Below are 25,363 nucleotides of genomic sequence, written 5' to 3'. Positions count from 1 at the left end.
TTTGCACAAAGTGAAGGCAACACAAAATCTTCAATGAGGTGGAAAGTCGACACCACCTTTGGGAGAAAAGACTGATTGGGTCGCAGGACCACTTTATCCCTATGAACAGCCAGATAAGGCGAACGGCAAGACAGAGCCACCAACTCAGACACCCTGCAAGCAGATGTGATAGCTACCAGAAAGGCAACTTTCTGGGACAACACAGGCAGAGGTATTTCTCTGATGTCTCAAAGGGAGGTCGTTGCAAAACAGATAACACCAAATTCAGGACCCAGGGAGGCAAAGGAGCCTTCCTCGGGGGAGCCAGATGCCGCAGCCCCTTAATTAAGGTGCGAATCAAGGAATTTGTCGCCAAGGGACGCTGGAAAAGAATGGCTAAGGCCGACAACTGACCTTTGATCGTGGTTGGCGCCAAACGCTGATCCACACCTTTCTGCAGGAAGGCCAAAATCCTCGCCACCGAAAAGGAAAGGGGATGAAACCCTTGCGACTTGCACCAGGCAATATACGCCTTCCAGGTGCGATGATAAATTTTTCTAGAGGTAGCTTTCCGAGCCTTCAATAAGATAGGAATGACAACATTCGGGAGACCCTTGTCTCTTAAGACTTGGCTTTCAATAGCCACGCCGTTAAAGCCAGAGACTGTAAAGCAGGATAGAAGATCGGCCCTTGAGACAGAAGATCATCTCTCTGCATGATGTCTGCGTACCAAGACCGACACGGCCAGTCCGGGGCTACCAGAATGACCTGCATCCGTTCTGACGCCAACCTGAGGAGGAACCTGGATAACAGTTGAATCGGAGGGAAGGTATAAATAAGCCGATATCGGTGCAAGGGCGTCCACCAGAGGATCGTGGGTTTTGGCCACAAACCAGCCAGGAAGGATGCTAGCAACTTACGGGCGTTCCAGAGTTGAGACGTCCCGGCAAAGAAGACTCCGCAGACTCGTCCCCATCTCAGAGGGCACTGACGTTGCGAGGCCAGGGCGCACCAATGACCCACGACGCTCGGTGGCTGGCTGGGACTCCATAAGGATCTATATTATCCAGTGCAAGGCCCAGCTCTGCTGTCGCTTGTAGACCTACAGGAAAACCCTGACTAACTAGCGATAGTGAGAGAAATAAAAAGCTATTTGCATAGAAAAAAACACTTTTTAAGAAAAAAACATAAAGAAACTGAGACACTAGGTCCCAGCAGGGAAAACCTAGCCTACTTCTGACGCTAGGCAGCATAATTTTATTAACATTTAAAACTGCCTAGCTTGCTCCTGCAGAGGGCGGCATTACCCACTCGTGAAGGCTGTATGAGGGGCTGCGACTGTCAGAGGACGTAAGAGAAATGACATTTTTCCAATTAATAGTATGTTAAATATTTTTATCTTTGATATTAATTTTCTGGCTAGCTGCTTGGCTAGCTTAGAAAGTCTTATCATCAGGCTTCTGGGGTGTTTTTATTTCTTATTCTGGGTTAGCTCCTGTTTGAGCTTTGTTGCCCTGTTGGCTCAGTTGTTTTTTCTGGCCTGGTTGATACATTGCCTTTTCGGTAGGTTGCATCTTCCCACCCCTCACACCTGCACTGCTTTGGGACGTCCCACTCGTGAAGGCTATATGAGGGGCTGCGACTGTCGGAGGACGTAAGAGAAAATAGAGTTTTTGTAAAAACTTACCATAAAACTCTTTTCTCTGAGTCCTCCGACAGTCGCAGCCCCCACCCCTCTGGTTTTTGTATCTTGGGATTGTTGTCTTCCGGTACTGTTGCTACAAAACTGAAGGACAGTGGTAACTGGGTCAGGATAATGGCTGAGGGACGGCCCCCTGGAGGTGTGTCTAAGTGTAGAAAGTTTTTTTATTAACATTTAAAACTGCCTAGTTTTCTCCGGCAGAGGGCGCCATTACCCACTCGTGAAGGCTGTATGAGGGGCTGCGACTGTCGGAGGACGTAAGAGAAATTACATTTTTCCAATTAATAGTATGTTAAATATTTTATCTTTGATATTATTAATTTTCTGGCTAGCTGCTTGACTAGCTTAGAAAGTTTTATCTAAGCTAGACAAACAGCTTCTTCCTGTTCACCAAAAACGCTATCTCCCTTTATCTGAATTTGCTCATCTACCTTTCACTTCCTGAAAAGGTTGTCGGTCTTTCTTATGCCTCGTACACACGTTCAGATAATCGTACGAAAAAACTTGCTTTCGACCTGGTTGCACGATAATCTGATCGTTAGTACACTGCTTTCGACAGCCGATCACAACAGTTCGTCCAACAAAATCCGAAGGGACAAACAGGAAAACTTCTGTTGTACGATAGCCTAGCAAACGACAATCGAGTAATCAGTACACTATGCGTCCGCTAAAGATCGTTCGACAAACACCGTGAATGATCGGAAACAGCGAAATAACCCACACATGTCACGTGCATGTGACGTATGTGACATCACTTTCCAAGACGTAGCTACGCATTGAGGTTGCTTTCACACAATCATACGACAGAAATCATATGGTTAGTACACATGGTTGAATTCAACATTTTGTAGCATGCTACTTTACTCGAACAATATGTCGTACGATTATCTGAACGTGTGTACGAGGCATTAGGCTGGCCATATATGTTCAACTTTTGTTGTACAATTTTTTGTTAGATCTACCACAAACCACATAATGTGAGGTCAAAGCTAAACAACACATTCACTTGTATCTAATTAGGCAGGCCTTCGTACTACATACTTGAAGGTAAATTTCAAGAAAATTGGACAGGAAAATGTAAGAAAATTGTATCATGTATGGCCAGCCTTAGACAGGCAAGCCTAGACCTGCCCAGCCCCACGCCCATCCCTCCTATCCTTCATAGAGCATGATCACCTGTCTTCATAGACACGTTTAGGCTAGCAGCTTCTCCTGATAGAGAGGGAGAGAGATGGGGGGGGGGGGGGGCACGTGACCGCCACAATAAATGAAAGAAATAAGGTACAAAGTTTAGAAGGATACAGACAGATCGCTCTCTATTCCTCATAACATATGAGTAGTGAGTTTTAGGCTCTGTTTCCACTAGTGCAATTTGTCATGCGACTTTGGACACAAAGTCACATGACAAGTCACAGCTCAATGATTTCAACATCACCCGTTCCCATCTATGCCACTTTGAAAGTCAGCGACTTTGAAAAGGTACCCGCACTACTTTGATACGACTTTTTATCCAAAGAATGTAAAGTTGGATCAAAGCTGCACTCATCAGTCGCACTCTAAATCGCGCAACTTAAGAGTCGCACTAGTGGAAATGTAGCCACTAGGCTAGAGTGCGACTTTGGAGTACAGCTTTGATCCAACTTTACACTCTATGGATCAAAGTTGCATCAAAAGTTGCATCAAAGTAGTGCAGGTAACTTTTCAAGGTCACTGATTTTCAAAGTTGCATAGATGGGAACGGGTGCCATTGAAATCAATGGGCTGTGAGATGTCATGCGACTTTGTGTGTCCAAAGTCGCATGACAAGTTACACTAGTGGAAACTTAGCTTTAGTCAACGTCTCCACTATTGCGATTTATAGTGCGACTTTGATGCGGCCTAGATCAAACTTTACACTCTCTGGATCAAATTTGCATCAAAAGTTGCATCAAAGTAGTGCGGGTACCTCCTAAAATCGCTGATTTTTAAAGTCGCTCAGATGGGAATGAAGGCTATTAAATAGTCGCACTAGTGGAAACGTAGACTTAGTGTGATTGCCTGTACTGTGATCATTGTAGACTGTGAGCTGAGACCCCAAGAGCACTTACAGCACTGAATACTGCAAAATAAAGAGAGAAAAACTGGTATTTTTTCATTTTGGCACATAAGGCTGAACTCAGCTCACATTACCCACTTCTGGACCGGAAGATTTCCCCCCCTCCAATGACCAGGCCATTTTTATGCGATTCGGCACTGTGTTACTTTACTGGACAATTTTTCATACAAATAGAGCTTTCTTTTGGTGGTATTTGATCACCTGTGCGTTTTTTTTTTTTTTTTTTGCGCTATAAACAAAAAAGCGTAAATTCTGAAGAAAAAAAAAACAAAAATTTTCACTTTCTGCTATATAACATTCCCCCAAAAAATGTTTTAATAATCAAATTTTTTCATCATTATAGGCCAATTTGTGTTCTGCTACATATTTTTTGTAAAAAAAATCCCAATGAGCGTATTTTGATTGGTTTGCACAAAAGTTCTCGCCTCTACAAACTAGAGGAAAGATTTATGTTATTCTCTATTTATTTTCTAGTAATGGCGGTGATCAGCGATTTTTGGCTGGACTGCGACATTGCGGTGGACAGATCGGACCCCTAACTGACATTTTTTACACTTTTGGGGGGACCAGTGACATTACTACACTAAAAAGTGCTAAAAATATGCACTGTTACTGTAATAATGACACTGGCAGGGAAGGGATTAACCCAGGGGTCATCAGTGTGTTAAATGTGAGCCTAGGGGGTGTTTTCTAATTGTGCGGGGGATGGCTTTGTGAAATCAGCACAGAGACCTTTGTTCCTAAATAGGAGGAACACAGGAGCTCTGTGGTGTTAGCTTAGAGAACAACGGTCTGCTGTGTTTACAACAGCAGACCGCCGTTCTCTCTTCACAGGGAGCATTCGCAGCTGCCCGGCTGCAATCTTTTTTTTTAAAAATCCAGTGGTTACTCCATTCTGGCCTGCGCACGCGTGCAAGCCTCAGCTCCCCGCTAGGTCAGCCGCGACATAGCCCCAGTGGACGGGCCTGGTCTGTGAGTTAAACGTCTCACGAGGTCTCATACGACCTGGCCTTGGCCTGAGTCGCAGCGTTCATTCTGGCCGACAGCCCCCTGTTTTGATAGGGAGGAGGTTCTGTCTAAAGCGGTGCCCACTCTGTTCCATGTATGGTGAGTAGCTGCCCCCACCTCTCCCTAGAGGGTTTTGGGGTAGACATCGTACCCCCGGTTCTCCTCCGTCCCATGCAGCGTCCCCCCTCTCTCGGTAGTCCAGTCTGGGATGTTGAGCTAGTGATGGCGGGGCGCCCGCCACCAGCGACCAGACGATCGGCTTTTCATAGGTCACTGTACCTGGTGTGGGCTCCTGCCAGGGCCCCCTTCCTGCTGGTGTCATTTTCTTGGCTCTTGGAACCCCTCCTGGGCCCCGGGAGCCGCATGGTGTGAGGGCCGCAGTTTTGTTGTAGCTTGTGTGCTGTAGATTCGGCAGCCATGTTTGTGTACACTTGGAGGCCATTTTCTAGTGGTTGCTCATTGCTAATAGGGGCGGCCATGACTCTGAAGCATATATGGGCCGTGATTTTGGCAGTGGGAGCCCCTCCTTATCCCCTGGTGCTGACTCCTGGATCTTTCTTTTCCTAATCGCCGCATGTGTGTGCAGATAGCCTGTTGCAGTGGTGCCTGATCGATGGGTGGTGAGTCTGGTGGGGTCCTCTCCCTCTCTGCTATAGGATTGGTTTGTGCTCTGTGTCTGGTGACCTGTGGTGTTGCCAGAGTGGTGGAGGTGTCAGAGGCTGCCGGGCCCTCTGGGTCCCAACAATCCCTTCCTGCATTGACAGCGGTCCTGGAGTCTTTGGTGTCCAAGGTGGATTTGGTCCTGGGAAACAGGCTAGCAAAAAGCGTTCCCCATTTTCACCTACCTATCTGTTTCTCAGATAGTGAGAATGATTCCTCTGCTCCTGTAGCCACGCGTGAAAAGGCGCTGGTGGATGCACTTATAGTATCTTTGCGTGAGACTTTAAAAATGGTTCCTTTTGCCACCCACAAGCCCTCCAGAGTGGCAAGGGTGTTCCCCTTTCCTGCTCACTTTGACAAACAGTGGGGTTGTCCAAAATGCCCCCTGTGGACTGTTTAAAAAGGTGGACTGTCCCATCTGTGTGGTGGACTCTCCGATTTCTAGGTTAAACAAAGCAACCATGATTCCAGTTGAGGAGTCCCAAGCAGAGGCTGTGGCCCGCCATTTGTACACTGTGGCCGGTTTGGCACTTTGGCCAGTTTTTACTATTGCCCTGTTGTCGCAAACTCTGACCGAGTGGGCCAAGCTTTTACGCCGGGACCTGGAGGGGGAGCAGCTTCCCCCTGCCTTTGCTGAGCTGACAAACCAGTTGGTCCAGGGGCTGCATTTTGTCTGTGATGCCTCTTTGGATGCAGCTCCACTGATTGCAAGGCTGTCTTTCTCAGGTGTGTTATTTGGCTTAAATGCTGGTCTGCAGACTAGACTACTAAGAAGGCCTTATCGGATCTCCCCTTCCTAGGGGATCGCCTGTTTGGAGCTTTCTTGGATGACATCATTGAGGGTCTCACAGAGGGGAAGGGTACCTTTCTTCTGCAGGCAAGTAAGGGCAAGGAACCCCGTCTTAGACGTGGTCCATCCTCCTTGCCTTAAGATGTTTTTTTGTCCCTCCGGAGGATTCAAATGAACCTGGTCTAGCAAGCTGAGAGCAGGCTTCTCCAGATCTGCGGACAAGGCGCCCTCAGCATGAAGGGACACCCTCACCCGTATGTGGGGTGCGGGGGCGTCTTCGTTGGTTTCTGGACCCGTGGACCTCCCTGCTACAGGACAAGTGGGTCTACGAAGTCATATGGTCTGGCTACAAGATCGAGTTTTGTTCTTGCCCTCTGGAAAGTTTTTTTCTCTTACGTCCTCCGACAGTCGCCGCCTCCTCATATTCGTCACATATGGGGTATTAGACTTTGCTCCGAAGGAGTAGCTAGGCAACAGAATATGTTAACAATAAAGCTTTAACATATCCCACCCTCAAGGGGTGGTCCCCTCAGTCAATACCCTCCTACTTCCTGCAACCATATCTCAGTTTTAATGTCTAGCTTGTCAGGAGTGGCTGGCTCTCTCTGTGCTGGGACTTTCTGTCCCAGACTCTTTCTTCTTTTTAATATTTTGTTTGAGTTTTTCTCTCTACCTTTATTTAGCTGTTATTTTGTCAGCGTTAGTTAGTTCTTCGGACGAAGAGGATCATGCGGACTGGGTCTCGGGCTGATCCCCCTGGTCGCAGGTCGTGGGTCAGTGGCTTCCCAGTCTGCCATCGAGCGTTCAGCCAGGTAACGCTCCTGGCACAGTGAACGACCCATCCCTGTTCGGTGCAGGGATGATTGGTGAGGTGGCTACCTCACTGGACGCTGTGCGGTTTCTTAACCCCCATTTTGTGCGTCTTGAATTGCGACTCTCACTGCCTCATGTGCAGCGGCTTGTTCGCCTGTGCGGGTCCCCCACGCCATGTGAGGTAAGTGTATCTATGTGGGGACCTGTCTGTCTGGGGGGGTGTCAGTCTGGGACTGTGTAACCTGCCTCTATTCACACTGCTTGTCTCCCTATCTCTCGGCTGCATGCTGTGGGCTGCAAGGGGGGGGGGGGGGGGAGCTGTATGACACTGTGTGTGTCAGACTGGTCAGTGTGAGAAGCTGTGTGCTGTGGGGCATGTTTTTTTGGCATGTTTGGGCACTATACGGCGATCGCTGCGGCGATCTGACATGTATTCTGATATTGGACTGTAATGTGTGTTTTAATGCACTGTGGAGCGGCGGTTTCGGCGCCAAACGACGCCATTTTGCCTACACCCGCTCCGGCCGCATGGTTTACATGCATGGCGGCCATTTTCTTGTAGCCTCCATAGGCTTACATAGAAGCGCCCTGGCAGCATCACTTCCTCTTTCCTGGAACACCGATCGAGGCAGCAGCAGCGGCGAGGGTCTCCTCAGGTTTTATCCTTCTGTTCTTGCTATCCATTGCCTGTGTTCAGTTTGCATATTCCCTGTGGGGGTCTCATTGTGCTTGAGTGTGGTGCGGTGGGCTGCGCTTGCCGCGCTTGCTTAAAAGGGGCGGTTAACCCTTGGTTGTCTGGCATTACAGGGGCAATGGATTCTCAGGAGGGCAAATTTCCTACAGTATTGGTGGAAAGCCAGGGGACCGCTGTTTCCCCCCCAGGGGGGGATTTAGCCACTATTGTGGCTGGCCTTGCTGCTCAGGTGCAAATGCTGGTGGCTGCTCAATCTACTAAAAGGCCCAGAGTTGCTCTTTCCTCTGATTCTGAGGGTGAAGGTGATGGGGCTGTTCTGGCAGGGGCCTCCTTATCGGGGTCCCGCTCCTCTCTTGATCTAGTGGGGTCTGAGGTGGAGGCTGAAGTTGAGGGGGTTGATAATTCTCCCCCTGGCTCGCCTGAAGAGCTTGCAATCATGGATGAGTTGATTGCTTCCATTAAGCAAACGCTGCGTTTGCAGGACGAAGTGTGTCCCCCCGCTGCCTTGGCGGCTTATGGGACGCAGAGGAAACGCAGGACGCCGCAGGTTTTTCCCTGCAATGCTGATTTTCAGCGCGCTGTTAAGGATCAATGGCGCGATCTGCGCAAGCCTTTTGCGGTACCGAGTAAATTCAAGCTGCGTTATCCTTTTTCGCCTGCCACTGATGAAAGGTGGTGTGTGCCTCCACCAGTGGATCATGCAATTGCAGTTTTGAACAAAGCCACTGCGATTCCTGCAGAGGGTTCCCCTGTTTTCCGTGATGCCACGGATAGGAGATTGGAGTCTCTTGCCCGTCATACTTATTCTGTTACGGGTTCTATGCTTAAGGCTCTGTTTGCTTCTCTCATGGCGGCCCAGGCGATCGCAAGTTGGACGCAGATGCTTAGGCGCGTCCTAGTGGCCGACTCGGCCTCGCCGGCGACCCTGGATATGGTGGATCAGATCCACCAGGGTGTCATGTATCTGTGTGATGCGGACCTGGACCTGATTCCGTTGGCTGCAGGTGTGCACAGCGTGGCGGTGTTGTCTCGCCGCCTGGTTTGGTTGAAATGTTGGTCGGTGGACCAATCTTCACGTAAGACCTTAGCCAATCTGCCTTATGATGGGTCTCGCCTTTTTGGGGAGTCCTCGGATGTGTTGATTAAGGGGATCACCGGGGGTAAGAGCACTCTCTTGCCCCATTTCCCCAAGGCTAAGGGGGCTTCTGGGAAGAAGCATGCTAATTTTCGGCCCCCTCAGGGGTCCTTTCGTGCCTTTCGGCCGCACTACAAGGGCAAACCGTTCAAAGGTCAAGGCTCTCAGAAGAAGCCCTGGTCTGGTAAACAGAAGTCCGGCCAATCCGGACCTGCAGCCCATAACAGTTCGGCCTGAAGGGGCGCCCTCACCCAGTTTTGGGGTGGGGGGACGCTTGCTCGGTTTTCTTCAGCCCTGGTTGGCCCGTGTGCGGGACAGATGGGTTCTGGAAATCGTTCGATCTGGTTACAAGATCGAGTTTCTCTCTCGGCCGGAGAGCAGATTTTTTCCCTCAAATCTTCAACTGTCTCCAGAGCGCTTGCGGGACCTGCACCTGGCGGTGCGGGACCTGAGGGCTCAGGGAGTGGTGGTTCCGGTGCCTCATCGGGACAGGTTTCGGGGGTTTTATTCCAATCTGTTCACCGTGCCCAGAAAGGAGGGCAAGGTTCGTCCGATTCTGGACTTGAAGGCTCTGAACCGCTCTGTGCGGGTTCGCAAGTTCCGCATGGAATCCCTGCGGTCGGTGGTGGCTGCCCTGGCTCCGGGGGAATTCATGGCCTCCATCGATTTGAAGGATGCGTACCTTCACATCCCCATATTCGAGGGTCATCAGAGGTACCTTCGATTTGCCATTGCGGAGGATCACTACCAGTTCGTGGCGTTGCCCTTTGGTCTCGCCTCGGCTCCGCGGGTCTTCACCAAGGTGCTTGCACCGGTTCTGGCATTATTGTGGGCCCAGGGCGTTTCTGTCCTGGGGTATCTGGACGACATTCTGGTTCGGTCTGCGACCAGCCAGGGTCTGGAGGAGGACCTGTCTGTCACGATGCAAACTCTACAGGAGTTTGGTTGGACGATAAATTTTCCAAAGTCGACACTGAGTCCGTCGGTTCGTCTCCCCTATCTGGGAATGATACTGGACTCGGTGCAGGCGAAGGTCTTCCTGCCGGAAGACAAACTCAGGACTCTCCGGGAGGAAGTCAGGTCCCTCAGGGACGTTCCGAACTCGTCTCTGCGGACGTGTATGAGATGTCTGGGATTGATGGTCTCGGCCTTCGAGGCGATTCCTTTCGCACAGTTTCACACGCGGGGTCTCCAAGCGGAGATCCTGTCCAGGTGGGACGGGCGACCTCAATCTCTGGATCTTCAGATCTCGTTGAGTCTTCGCACCAGGGAAAACCTTCTGTGGTGGCTCCAGTCCCCGTTGGTGTCCGGGGGCAAGTCGTTTCGTCCGATCTCGTGGACGGTAATCACCACGGATGCCAGCCTGTCGGGCTGGGGTGGAGTTCTGGGCGTTCTGTCCGCTCAGGGGACTTGGTCGGAGGGGGAGTCTTCCCTTCCGATCAACATTCTGGAATTGCGTGCGATAAGTCTCTGTCTTCATCGCTGGACGGACCGGCTGCAGGGTTGCCCGGTTCGGGTGCAGACGGACAATGCCACGGCGGTGGCCTACATCAACCACCAAGGGGGCACCAAGAGTGCCCGAGCGGCTCGAGAAGTGGCCGACATTCTGTCTTGGGCCGAGACTCATGTCCCGGCGATAACGGCGGTTCACATTCCGGGAGTGGAGAACTGGCAGGCGGACTATCTGAGTCGCCAGACCCTGGATCAGGGGGAATGGTCTCTCCATCCGGCTGTCTTCCAGACGTTGTGCGCGAAGTGGGGTCTTCCAGATGTGGACCTGTTCGCGTCTCGCCTCAACAACAAGGTGAAGAGGTTCGTGGCAAGGACGCGCGACCCTCGGGCAGACGCGTCGGACGCGTTAGTGGCCCCGTGGCATCAGTACAGGCTGATGTACGCGTTTCCACCGATTCAGTTGCTGTCCAGGTTCCTTCGCAGGTTACACTCGGAACGCAGCACGGTGATTCTTGTGGCACCGGACTGGCCTCGCCGGTCCTGGTACGCAGACCTCGTGAATCTGGCGGTCGACGCCCCGTGGCGTCTGCCTCTTCGAGACGATCTACTGTCTCAAGGACCGATATACCATCCTGCTTTACAGTCGCTGGCTTTGACGGCCTGGCTGTTGAGACCGAGGTCCTGAAGGAGAGGGGTCTCTCTCCGGAGGTCGTCCATACTTTAATCAATGCGAGGAAATCTTCCTCGGGGAAGGTTTATTACCGTACTTGGATGGCCTATTTTGCCTGGTGTGAGTCCAGGGGGTTTTCACCCCGCACGTACTCGGTGTCCCGTGTGCTGTCTTTCCTTCAAACGGGTGTTGATCAGCGTTTGGCGCTGGCTACGATAAAGGGTCAGGTGTCTGCTCTGGCCGTTCTGTTTCAACGTCCCGTGGCTTCCAACCCATTGGTTGGCACCTTTATTCAGGGTGTGCGGCATCTGGTTCCCCCGAGGCGGGATCCTCTGCCCCCTTGGGACTTGAATCTCGTTCTATCTGTGTTACAACGTGCTCCTTTTGAACAGATCAGGGAGATCTCGTTGTCTATGTTGTCCAAAAAGGTCGCCTTTTTGGTGGCGATCACTTCGGCTCGCAGAGTGTCGGAGCTGGCGGCTTTGTCCTGCAAGTCTCCGTACCTGGTTATTCATTTGGATAAGGTGGTCTTGTGACCTAATCCTTCTTTTCTTCCGAAACGAGTTTCGGACTTCCATCTTAATGAGGATATTGTCTTGCCTTCGTTGTGCACGAAGCCTAAACATCCGAAGGAGGTGAGATTGCACTCTCTGGATGTTGTTCGGGCGATAAGGGTTTACCTTAAGTCGACTGAGTCTTTTCGAAAGACGGACTCCTTGTTTGTTCTTCCAGAGGGTCCTCGGAAGGGCATGGCGGCTTCGGCCTCTACCATCGCCAAATGGATCAGGCAGACCATTGAACAGGCCTATGCCTTGCAGGGGAAGGTTCCCCCTGTGCCTGTGAAGGCGCACTCGACTAGATCTCTGAGTACGTCTTGGGCCTGTCGTCATGGGGCTTCTGTAGCCCAGGTGTGTAAGGCGGCGACTTGGTCGACCGTGCACACTTTCACAAAATTCTACAAAGTAGATGTTCAGGCATCGGCGGATGCTTCCTTTGGCCGCAAGGTTCTTAGTGCGGCTGTTCCCTGGGGTCCCTTGTTGGGGACTCCTGGCTGTTGGGATAAGTTTTGTATCCCCTGGTTTTTTGTCTTTTCCTGGGTTGTTGCTCCTGTTGAGCACTTGTTTTTTGCTGTTGCCCAGCTGGTTCCTTCCTTTGGTAAGGTTCCTTCTTTGATGCGGAGACTGCGTTGCCTTTCGGCGCGAATGCGTTTCCCACCCCTCATGTTTGCACTGCTTTGGGACGTCCCCATATGTGACGAATATGAGGAGGCGGCGACTGTCGGAGGACGTAAGAGAAAACGGAATTTTTGTAAAATCTTACCTGTAAAATTCCTTTCTCTGAGTCCTCCGACAGTCGCCGCCCCCGCCCCTCTTTTGGGGTTTGATTGTGTACTCTACTGCTATTCCACTAAAACTGAGATATGGTTGCAGGAAGTAGGAGGGTATTGACTGAGGGGACCACCCCTTGAGGGTGGGATATGTTAAAGCTTTATTGTTAACATATTCTGTTGCCTAGCTACTCCTTCGGAGCAAAGTCTAATACCCCATATGTGACGAATATGAGGAGGCGGTGACTGTCGGAGGACTCAGAGAAAGGAATTTTACAGGTAAGATTTTACAAAAATTCAGTTTTTTCCCTCCAACTTGCTCCTGTCCCCAGAACACTTATGGGGTCTCTTTGGGCAGTGCAAGACTTGCTGAGCCAAGGGGTGATTGTCCCAGTTCCGACTTCGAAACGTTTTCAGGGGCTTAATTCAAACCTGTTTACAGCCCCCAGAAAGGAGGTGCGTCCAATTCTGGGACTAAAGGTGCTAAACCGCTTTATGGGGGTGCAGAAGTTCCGAATGGAGTCCATTCGCATGGTAGTGGCATCCCTGCATCAGGGGAATCTTCTTGCTTCTATTGAAATCAAGGACCCTTACCTTCACATTCCAATATGTGTTGGTCACCAGCGCTTCTTCCGCTTTGCCGTGGGAGAGGAGCATGATCAGTTTGGGGTGTTACCCTTTTGTCTCGCCTCCGCTCCTTGGGTCTTCACAAAAGTGTTGGCCCCGGTTCTGGCATTGTTGCGTCAGCGGGTGATCGCTGTACTGGGGTACCTGGACAACCTTCTGCTGTGAGCGGAGTCTCCGCCTTCTCTGGTGGACAACTTGGAGATTACTCTGGGAATCCTTAGGGAGTTTTGTTGGATCCTGAACCTTCAGAAGTCTGCTCTGGTTTCGTCCACAAATCTGGACTATCTGGGTCTGACTCTGGACGCGGCCTTTGCCAGAGTGTTCCTTCCTCTGGAAAAACTCCTGAAACTACAGGAAGCAATTCAACTTATCTTGTCCAGCAGACGGTCATCCCTTCGGACTTGCATGCGAGTGCTGGGCCTTATAGTGTCTGCCTTCGAGGCTGTTCTGTTTGTACAGTTTCACAGGAGAACTCTGCAAAAAGAGATTCTGGTCAAATGGGACAAGAATCCACAGTCTATAGACAATTTGATCCGGCTGAGCCAGGGTATGCGAGGGTAGCTGATCTGGTGGCTTCATTCTCCAGCTCTTCGCCAGGGCAAATCCTTTCTCCCCCTGTACTGAACGGTGGTCACTACGGATGCCTGCCTGTCCGGGTGGGGAGGCGTCCTAAGAAAAGATTCTGCTCAGGGGGTCTGGACACTGGACGAGTCCAGACTGCAGTTCAATGTACTGGAGCTCCAAGCAGTCAGACTTTGTCTGGATCATTTTCAGGGGTATCCGGTGCGAATTCAATCAGACAGTGCCACGGCTGTGGCCTATGTCATTCACCGAGGGGGCTATCACGTACCTGGTGGAGACCAAGCTGTAGAGGGGGCTTCTCTTGCACCTCCTGTCAAACACCCCTGGTAGAGATGACAGGCGGTGTAGGACACAGAGTGGCACGAGGGCTGGTATAGCAGGTGGTGCCTTGACAGAAGACTGATGGCTGTGGATCATCGGATGAGCACCTGGAACTGGAACTTGGTGATGCTGGATGAGAAGGCAGGAGCGAAGCCGGAACACAAGCCAAGGAGTCGTCAACAGCCGAGCAGCGCGGGTACAGGAACGTGAGACGGAAGAGGAGTCAGGATACAAGCCGAAGTCGGTACACAGTCTGGCAGTGAGGTACAAAGGCATAAAGACAGGAGCAGGGTCAAACACAGGCCAGGGTCACAGGTAGGCAGGCAGGAATCCAGAGGAGATTTAGAGGCAAACCAGGTCGGTATGGGAAATCCAGAAGCAGGTCCAGGGCACAGGTAAACAGGAACAAGCTGAAAGACCACTCAGCAATATGCTCCTGTCACTACCCAGTTTAAATAGGCCGTCTGGCACCAAATAAGTGTGCACGTCGCGTATGCGCATTCGCGCATGCGCATATACACATTTCTTCCTGTGTGCCTGGGCATGCAAACAAACGCCTGTTTGGGTCCAGCTTAGCGTCTCTTACATTGCCCCCCCCCCCCAATGGGCAACCTCCGGATGCCCATCTGCAACATTTTCTCAGGATGAGACTGAAAAAAAATTTGTATTAGTTTTGTTGCATGAAGGGTAGTTTCTGGTTCCCATGAATTTTCCTCTGGGCCATAGCCCTTCCATTTAATCAAGTACTGGACAGTACTCTTCCTACAATCCACAATAGTTTCAACTTCGTACTCTTCGTTGCCATTGATTCTTTCAGGTGGTGGTGGATCCGACTCACGGTCAGGAAATGGGTTTAATCTTGTAGGCTTTAGCAGGGATACATGAAAGACAGGGTGAATCTTGTATGTTTCCGGAAGTAAAAGTTCATAGGCTACTGGATTGATTTGTTTCGTTATAGAGAATAGACCAATATATCTAGGCCCTAGTTTCTTGGATGGGCACGACAGCTTTAAATTAGTGGTGGATAGCCAAACCTTGTCTCCTTGTTTGAGGTCTGTCAATAATTTTTTTATTGTCTTGCTGTGCTTTGACAATGGCATCTTGCAACAATCTGTTGTTGGTTTGAAGAAATTTTGCTCTTTCCTGGACTGCAGGAACCAAGGAATCGGGCATCACATCAGGTAAAAAGGCTGGGAAGTACCCATAGTTTGCAAAAAATGGGGCTTGTCCTGTGGCTGAATGAACTGCGTCATTATATGCAAACTCCGCCAGGGGTAAAAGCGATGCCCAGTCACCCTGTGAAAAAGATGAAACACACCGGAGATATTGTTCCAGGGTTTGGTTTGTTCGCTCCGTTTGGCCATTTGTTTTTGGATGATAGGCTGAGGAAAAGCAGGTTTCGATTTTCAATATTCTGCAAAGGTCCCTCCAGAATCTGGGGGTAAATTGTGCCCCCCGATCTGAGGTGATGCTGCTAGGTACCCCGTGGAGCCGAACCACTTCCGTGATGAAGGTCCGGGCAGTTTTCATTGCTGAGGGGGTTCCCAACATAGGGATGAAATGGGCCATCTTAGTTAATCTGTCGACCACCACAAAGATGGCAGAGAATCATTCAGAAGGAGGGAGCTCGACAATAAAATCCATATTGCTCATCTCCCAAGGCCTCTTGGGATTGGGCAAGGGCCTTAGTAGACCCCAAGCTTTGGTCTTGTCATTCTTGTTCCGGATGCAGATTCCACAGGTTCTGACATAATACCGGCAGTTGGACATCAGACCAGGCCACCAAAAGGAACGTTGTACAAGATCGATCCTCTTGGATATCCCAAAGTGCCCTGCCAAGGGATGATCATGACACAGGCCGAGGATTTTGAAACGTAGACTCGGGGGTACAAACACCTTTTGGTTAAAAAAAAAAAAAGTCCCTCTTGTTTTTGAAGGCACATACCTGATGGTAGGACATCCCTTATGGATGCCTGCTTCAGCTGAGTAATCAGATCTGTTTGCAGAAGTAGAAAGCTTTGGGCCGGCAGGATTGTGTCTACTTGGCAACATTCTCCATCCTCTGGGTACATGCGGGATAGCGCATCAGGCTTGCCATTCTTGGAACTTGGTCTGTAGGTGATGTGAAAGGTAAAACGGGAAAAGAACAGTGCCCATCTGGCTTGACCGTGGTTTTAGTCTTTTTAGCAGTTCTGAGGTACTCCAGATTTTTATGATCAGTAAAGATCAGGATAGAATGAGATGCCCCTTCTAACAGGTAGCGCCATTCCTCCAAGGCCGTCTTTATAGCCAGCAGTTCCCGGTCCCCCACGTCATAGTTCCTTTCTGCCGAGCTGAGTTTCCTGGAAAAGAAGGCAACAGGATGAAGAAGGGACTTTGTGCCTAAAAGTTGTGACAGGATGGCACCTACAGCATTTTCTGAGGCATCCACTTCAAGAACATAGGGTAATGCAGGATTTGGGTGTTGTAGATTAGGTGCTGTGGTGAATAGGGTTTTCAACTGGTCAAACGCAGCTTGTGCTGCCGGTTTCCATCGGAAACTAGTAGTTTGCCTCGTTAGCTGGCTGACTGGAAGGATAATGGCAGAGAAATTCTTAATAAACTTGCGGTAGAAGTTGGCAAATCCAATGAACCTTTGCATGCTCTTCCTGTCTGTGGGAGTGGGCCATTCCAGGATCGATTTAACTTTCTGGGGATCCATGGAGATCCCAGAGGTAGAAATGACAAGTCCCAAGAATTTGATTGTTTCCCTTTCAAACTCACATTTCTTAGGCAGCCGAGGACCTTTTTGACATGTTCACAGTGCAATTCGATGGATCCTGAAAAGATAAGAATGTCGTCAAGGTAAACAATCATAAACAGATCAAGAAAGTCTCTGAAAATATTATTCACAAAATGTTGAAAGGTGGCGGGAGCATTGCACAATCCAAAGGGCATGACAAGGTACTCAAAGTGACCAAATCTTGTGCGAAAGGCGGTTTTCCATTCATCGCCCTCGCGGATCCGTACTAGATTGTATGCTCCTCGTAGGTCAAGTTTTGTGAGTACCGTGGCTGCCCTGAAACATTGAAAAAGTTCGGGAACTAAGGGCAAAGGATATCTGTTTTTGACAGTGATGTTGTTTAAATCCCGATAATCGACACAGGGGCGTAGCGAATGATCTTTTTTTTTTGACAAAGAAGATACCAGCCCCTGCAGGGGACGTAGAGGGCTGGATGAAGCCTTTTTTCTAATTTTCGTCAATTTAGAGGCGTAGTGCTTCGGGTTCCAGTTCAGAAAGAGGGAAGATACGCCCAAACGGTATCTCAGCACCTGGTAAAAGTTCAATTGGGCAGTCATAAGGATGGTGGGGTGGCAGGATGTCTGCTTTCTTTTTATCGAAGACTTCCAAGAACTCATGATATACTGAAGGCACAAGCTGGGACACAGAGAGATCAGGTTGTAGACCCAGAAGGGGTGCAGGTTTCACAGGACTAGGCTGGAAGCAGTTTTCTTGGCAATAGGTTGATGGAAATACCACTTCTCCTGACTTCCAGTTTATCTGAGGGTTGTGTGCTTGTAACCATGGAATGCCCAGAATGACAGGAAACAGAGAAGATGGGATAATGTCCAAATATAAGTATTCTCGTGGCCATTATTAGATTTAGCCAGTAGTGGACAGGTTTCTTGGGTTATAGGCCCAGACTTAAGATGGTATCCGTCAGCTAGATGGATAGATAGCTGGTGGGTTTTTGCTTGCAGAGGAATTTGATGATGCTGAGCAAAGTAACTGTCCATGAAGCAGCTGCAAGCGCCATAGTCAATGATGACTGGGACCTGAATGTTCCTTCCGAGAATCTGTAGTGAGAGAGGTATAGTAAGGTGAGTGGATTGGTCTCTCCTAGAACAGTTAGCGAGGTAAGAAGAAAAAGTAGACTGAGACTTACTAGGCCTCACAGGGCAGTTCTGAAGGTAATGTCCTGCCTCCCCACAATAGAGGCATAGGTGTAAGATCCTGGTACCTGCGGTACCCTTCCAGCCTATTATTTGTACATTACGTTCCACCATATAGATAGGTGGATTGCATCTAGTACCTGTCCCTTTAAATTCAATGACCTCATCAGTGAGTGCCGCTCTGAGCGGCTATTTCAACCGCCGGCATTCACTCACATGTGTTTGTGCAAACCGCTTGCTACAGCATTACCTAACGCTGCCGAATCCTCCAGCTATTCCCTAATACCTGGATTGACCGAAGACTTGCTACAACATCTTGTATCTCGCTACAAGATCATTACCTCACCGCCGGAACCCTCTCCTTACAAACCTACCAGTGATAAGTACCCCACAGGGGAATACCTTTCTAATCTACTTTCACTACTACTCTGCTTACTAAAGACTATTGCTACTCTAAAAACTATACTGTTACATCTAACATCTGCACCGCTGCTTAGATTGCAAGCTCTTGAGCCTATTACCATCTTGTCACTGCACTAGCCTAGCATCTCCTGTACACTTCATCTGCTCTTCACTACCACCTGTTACCTGTACATGATTGCTATCCTAAGTGCTTACTATCACCATCTGTTACCTCTTACCATTGCTATCACTATCCACGCCTGTCCCCTCAGTATCACCTCTATACTTTCACATATAAACATATCACTCCAGGAACATTTTTAATGAGTGTCTGTGTTTGTGTATGTGCTTGCTGAGACAGGCTGATGCACAATGATGAGTCTTGAGAGTTGGATATGGTAGTTCAACACATCTCTACATGACTACTGAGTGTAACTTCCGCAGCTGCAAATCCACACCACACAAATAAACGCCGGAGCGTTACAATAGGTTATTCCGGCGTCTTTGTAATCTCTCCTCAGTGGTCAGTGGGGAGCGTAAGAGCCCCAGTTGCATGGGTTCCACCCTGGAGGCTGCTGGGGAAGTTATAGGTGGAGGAAATGCCGGAGGTGACGGGACTTGAGGCAACATCCAGGTAGGTCTGGCACTTCCGGCTCTTTCCGCTCTCCTCTCCCTGAGCCTGCGATCAAGCTGGATAGCGAGACCAATGAGGTCGTCAAGGGAACCAGGCGTACCTACTCTGGCAAGTTCGTCCTTAAGGCCCTCCGATAGGCCGGGACGGAATTGATGCCGTAAGGCTGCATCATTCCAGCCTGTATCGGAGGCCCACCTACGGAAATCTGCGACATAGTCTTCGACAGGGCGGCGGCCTTGCTGTAGTGCATGTAGGGTTGCTTCGGCTGTAACAGATCGCTGGGGATCATCATAAAGCTGCGCCATTGCTTTGAAGAACGATGTGATTGTGTTCAGGACTGTATTATTTTGTTCCTGGAGACGGTGGGCCCAGGATTGGGGCTCCCCGAGAAGTAGAGAGATTGCGAACCCCACCTTGGTGGATTCAAGTGAGAAAGTCCGTGGTTGCAGGGCAAAGTACAGCTCACAAGAGTTCCTGAAAGCCTGGAATTTATGCCGGTCACTCGAAAATCGTTCCGGAGAAGGTACCCGAGGTTCTGGTGGTGGCAAAACCACTGCAGGTGCAGATAGGGCCGTTCAGGCAAGGAGGACCCAGGTGCAGGGGTTACTGGGGTGGAGGCCATGGATTGGATGCGACCCTCTAGCTGGAAGTAGCCCTCTTGCAGGGATTTGATTGCTTGGGTAAGGGGTAAGTGAGGCAAGTTGCTGACATAATTTCTCTAGAGGTGCAGCCCCTCTCTCGGTCTCCGACATCTGGCTGAGTGGTACTATCACGTAGCTGGTGGAGACCAAGCTGTAGCGAGGGCTTCTCTTGCACCTCCAGTCCAACACCCTTGGTAGAGATGACAGGCGGTGTAGGACACAAAGTGGCAGGAGGGCGGGTATAGCAGGTGGTGCCTTGACAGAAGACTGATGGCTGTGGATCACCGGATGAGCACCTGGAACTTGGTGATGCTGGATGAGAAGGCAGGAGCGAAGCCGGAACACAAGCCAAGGAGTCGTCAACAGCCGGACAGCACAGGTACAGGAACGTGAGACGGAAGAGGAGTCGGGATACAAGCCGAAGTCGGTACACAGTCTGGCAGCGAGGTAAAAAGGCATAAAGACAAGAGCAGGGTCAAAGACAGGCCGGGGTCACAGGTAGGCAGGCAGGAATCCAGAGGAGAGTCAGAGGCAAGCCGGGTCGGTATGGGTAATCCAGAAGCAGGTCAGGGCACAGGTAAACAGGAACAAGCTGAAATACCACTCAGCAATATGCTCCTGTCACTGCTCAGTTTAAATAGGCCGTTTGGCGCCAAATACGTGCGCACGTCGCGTACGCTCGTACACGGATGCACATTTCATCCTGTGCGCCTGGGCATGCACACAAATGCCTGTTTGGGTCCAGCTGAGCGTCTCTTACAGGGGCACAGTAAGTGTCCTGGCAGTTGGGGAAGTAGCTGGCATTCTAAGGTGGGCAGAACGTTTCGTTCCAGCCATCTCTGCTGTACACATTCCGTGGGTGGAAAATTGGCAGGCAGATTACCTCAGTCGACAGACTTTGGACCAGGAGGAATGGTCACATCATCCGGAGGTGTTTCATCAGTTTTGCCTCCAGTGGAGTACTCCCGAGGTGGATCTGTTAGCCTCTCGTCTCAACAAGAAGGTTTGTGGCACGGTCTTGTAACCCTCTGGTGGACGCCACGGATGCGCTAGTGACCCCATGGGGTCAGTATTGTCTGATTTACGCTTTTCCCCCTCTCAAACTTCTGCCAAGACTTCTGTGCAGGATCGAGGCAGAAGGGATTCTGGTCATCTTAGTGGCTGCAGACTCGTCTCGCTGGTCTTGGTACACCGACCCGGCTTGGAGATTTCCTCTCAGGGAAAATCTGCTGTTCCAAGGGCCAGTCTTCCACCCTGCTTTACAGTCGCTGGCTTTAACGGCTTGGCTGTTGAAAGACAGGCGCTGAAAGATAGAGGTTTGTCTGATTCAGTGATTCCTACACTGTTAAAAGCTATAAAATCTACCTCTAGGAAGAATCACCATCGTACATAGAAGTCATACATTAAACATATGTAGTTCATGTAGAGTGGTCCCTAACGTGCCACATCCCGAATGAAGAATCAGAAAAAAAGATGGGTTCCCCTGTGGGTGGGACTTTTAAGGCACTGATATTTCAGAAAATACGCATAGGTAAAAATAACAAATATCACTTTATTGAATGTAATTATACAAAAAATTGTAAAACATAAAAAATAGCAGCGGGCAAAGTTAGATATACATCACATTACAAAGTGAAGCGTTCACCATGAGACCCCCATAAATGAACATTTTTATGTTTTACAATTTTTTGTATAATTACATTCAATAAAGTGATATTTGTTATTTTTACCTATGCGTATTTTCTGAAATATCAGTGCCTTAAAAGTCCCACCCACAGGGGAACCCATCTTTTTTTCTGATAGAAGTCATACATTGCATGGTGTGAGTCTCTTGGGGTTCATCCTCGTTTCTTTTCGGTGGCTCAGATCTTGACCTTCTTCCAATTTCAAGGTTGAGTAGCGCCTGGCCTTAAGTACTATCAAGGGCCAGGTCTCGAGCATTGGCAGTCTTCTTTCAGTGACCATTGGCCACACTTTCCTTGGTGCATACTTTTATCCAGGGAGCTTGACATCTGGCTCCTCCGGTGCGGTCTCCATTGCTACCTTGGGACCTCAATTTTGTGCTTTCAGTCCTCCGGAAACCTCCTTTTGAAAATCTTAGGGCGGATTCCCTGTTAGCGTTATCCTAGAAGGTGGCAATCACTGCAGGGTGTCAGAGCTGGCGTTGTTGTCTTGTCCATCTTACTTGGTGGTTCACAGAGACAAGGTGGTTCTTCAACCCCCGTCCGTTGTTCCTTCCAAAGGTTTGTCTCTGATTTTCATTTGAATTAAGACATTGTGTTGCCTTCCCTGTGTCCTAGGCCAAAGCATCTTGAGGAAATTGCCTTGCATTCCTTTGATGTGGTTCGGGCAATTATGGTGTACCTGGCAGCTACGGAATCTTTTAGGACGTCAGACTCACTTTTTGTACTCATGGACGGACCTCGAAAGGGGTTGCCCACTTCTGCTGCGACCATTTCACGATGGATCAGACAGACAGTGTTTCAAGCCTATTCAATTAAGTGTCAGGTTCCTCCTTTACCTGTTGTGGCGCACTCTACTAGGGCGCTTAGTGCCTCCTGGGCCTTCGTCATCAGGCGTCAATGATGCAGGTTTGTAGGGTGGCTACCTTGTCATCTGTGCACACCTTTACTAAATTTTATCAAATTGATGTGTTGCCATCTGCGGATGCTTCCTTTCGCCACAAGGTTTTGCAGGCTGCTGTTTAGAGGACCTGGTCCTTTTTGAGGGTATATTGTTTTTTTTCAGAAATGGATTTTACGGTAAGACAAAAATCCAATTTTTTATCAGTTTCTGTTTTAAAATTTTGCAAAAAATGAATTTTTTTCCTTCACTGATGTGCGCAAATGAGGCTGCACTGATTGTCACTTATAAGGGGCACTGATAAGGGGGCGCTGATGAGGCATCATTGATGGGCACTGATAGGCGGCACTGATAAGCTGCACTGATGGGACTGTTCTGATGATCAGTGCCCTGATTATCAGTGTAAACAATATACTGACAGCCTTGCCGGTTATCAGTCTCCTTTCCTCACACAGACACAGTGCGTGAGGAAAGGACTGCCAATAACCGGCAAGTTTGTTTACATATGACCAGCTGTGACTGAACACATGGTAAAGGGCCGCTGTGATTGGCTCTTTCCAGGGATTTGTGATCAGCTGTGTCCAAAGGATGGGGTTCTGGGTTCCCAGAACTGTAATCCTGCGCTGTAGCCATCTTTTGGCAATAGTGCGGGTGGGAAGCTGTTAAAATGTTGATTTTTCCATCACTTTTTGTGTCAGTGACAATGGCTATCAAAGCAGATAGAAGGAATAAATCTCCCTTGCTGGAGCACAGACAAAACAGGAGTATAATGTTTATTGAATATTGCATGCTTTGAGCATGCAGACCTCCACCAGAGGTAGTAAGTCTATGTAGATTATTTGAATTTAAACATGCTTGGGATAAACAGGTCTATCCTCATAATGACTGACAAATTTCACTGCCCCTGCAGTACACTTAAATTCAAGTCAAAATGTATTTTTAACCACTTGCCGACTGCCTAACGCCGATCTACGTCGGCAGTCAGCCCCTCACAGGCAAAGTGACGTAGGGCTACGTCACTAGCTTGTGAGGGTCTAGGGAGCGAGCGCGCGCCCCCGGAGGCGCGCTCCCGCTCCCGCGTGGTCACGGACCCCCCCGCGCGTGTGACCAGCGGACCCGATGTCCGCCGCTCACTCGGCGATCGGCGGGGGAGAGGGAGAATGTCAGGCAGCTTGTGTAAACAAGCTGCCTGTCATTCTCCTCGCTGTAAAGACACTGATAAAACGGATCTAGTATGTAGATCCGTTGATCAGTGTCCTTACAGCTCAAGCCACAGCCAATCACAGTAGAAAGCACGCCCCTAGGGATACACACAGCCCCTCCCTTCCAAATAAAGTTAACCCCTTCACAACCAGTGTATTTTTACAGTAACAGTGCATATGTATAGCACTGATTACTGTAGAAATGTCACTGGTAACCCCAAAAGTGTCACAAATGTCAGTCAAGGGTCCGATCTGTCCGCCCCAATGTCGCAGTACCGCAAAAAAAATCGCAGATCGCCGCCATTACGCGTTAAAAAAAAAACAACAAAAATGACAAAAATCTTTCCCTTTGTTAGTAAACGCGATAACTTTTGCGCAAACCAATCAAAATACGCTTTTTGCGATTTTTTTTACCAAACATATGTAGCATAAAACAAATTGGCCGAAAATTTTAAAAAATTTTGATTTTTACTTTTTTTTTGGGGGGAATTTCATATAAAAAAATGTGAAAAATATTGTTATTTTTGCAAAATTGACGCTCTTTTTTTGTTTATAGCGCGTGATCAAAAAATCGCACAGGTGATCAAATACCACCAAAAGAAAGCTCTGTTTGTGGGAAAAAAGGACGTCAAATTCGTTTAGGTACAGCGTCGCACGACCGCGCAATTGTCCATTAAAGTCACGCAGTGCCGAATCGCAAAATACCCCCTGGTCAGGAAGGGGGTAAAATCTTCCGGGGCTTAAGTGGTTAAAAAAAAAATGAGTACTGCCCTTCTTATTACAAATCAGAGAAGATCTTCTCTTTGTATTTGCTGCAATCCTTTTGTTACAGATGCAGAATGTCCTGTTTTTAGACTCTTATTTGTATTTCTATAATTTATTTATAACTCTCTGCTGGAAAATCACAGTGGTTTGGAGTGTGAAAGACTGGTTTCATTTTTGCTCATAAGAGTGGAACTATAAATATTCATTAAAAATAATATTGAAAATCCAAGCCAATATCTCTGCTTAATGTAAATATGTGCATTTGTTGAAACCACCCCAGCACATGAAACAGCATATGCACACCAACCAAGACAATGGCCTGTTTGTTGTTATGAATAGCTTTGTTTCCTTCAGTGATGATTTGTTTCCAGAACAGACCCGGGGGTATGATTTGGAAGGATTAATAATGTGTAGTTCTGTACTACAGTATTTTTGAATTGGATGGACTCCTGAGGTTAACCTCCTTTCTGTTTAGTTATTTAGCTGTAAAGATTTTTACACTCAGAATTAACAGTGAGGAAATAAACCCTCTGAGGTCCCGATAATGTTAGTTACATGACCCAGTGGGGAGGCAAGCAACAACTCACATGTGCTTTTGCTGAAGTGGCTTTTATGTATTTTTAGCTGGAGTTTCAGGCTTAATACCGGTGATTATAGGAAAAACAGGTAGATTCGCTTTATTTCATGTGCATGAAGGAAAACACAATACAAGCAAGTAGATCAGTCTGCCTGCGTGAAATCCTACTGACAACAAAGGGCTCAAGCTTTTTATAGTAATGAATATGCATAAGGCATAGGTGTGTTCTGGGTTGTAACTTAGGTGTGACCGTATAGTCAATCCAATCATCGTCCATGTCTTCTTATGGTAAGTTAATAGTTAAATGGGCGTTAACATCATGTGACTGACACAGAAAGGGAACTAGCGGCACTCTTGTTCTGACCACAAATGTAAATTTTCTGATCAAACAGGAAGTAGGTGGTTGGTTTCCATCATGCTGCAACTGTCATAGCTTCCGTTTGAGATCCTGTTGTCAGATGTTTCCTCAAGTAAAAACATTCATTAGTAACATGCAAGCTTAAAGCATCATTTTAGATGTATTTTAGGTTCACACAAAACATGGTTTATTCGATTTACCTGACACTCTTCAAAGTGGAATCCTAGGTAAACTGCTGAATTCATGCATAACTCCCAGATTTCCCTCATCTATGAACATAATGGCACGCCATTCCTAAAATCTTAAAGTATATGTAAAACCCAACTTTTAAACCAACCCATTCAGTTTAAAATAGAAATCATTTGCGTATACATAAAGAAAAAAAATGACAAACACCTTTTTTCCCTTTTTTA

The 25,363-nt window shown here is 48.6% G+C and overlaps 1 protein-coding gene across 2 annotated transcripts in view; it reads left to right on the top strand.

The window, feature by feature from the left end:
• The window catches only part of METTL22 (methyltransferase 22, Kin17 lysine), a 407,031-nt gene that overhangs the window by 1,732 nt on the left and 379,936 nt on the right, over window positions 1–25,363 (top strand). The window lies entirely within an intron of this gene.

Source organism: Pelophylax lessonae (genome assembly GCF_965119305.1).
Source record: "Pelophylax lessonae genome assembly, chromosome: 6".
Lineage (NCBI taxonomy): Eukaryota > Metazoa > Chordata > Amphibia > Anura > Ranidae > Pelophylax > Pelophylax lessonae.
This window is presented reverse-complemented; position numbering and strand designations above follow the sequence as displayed.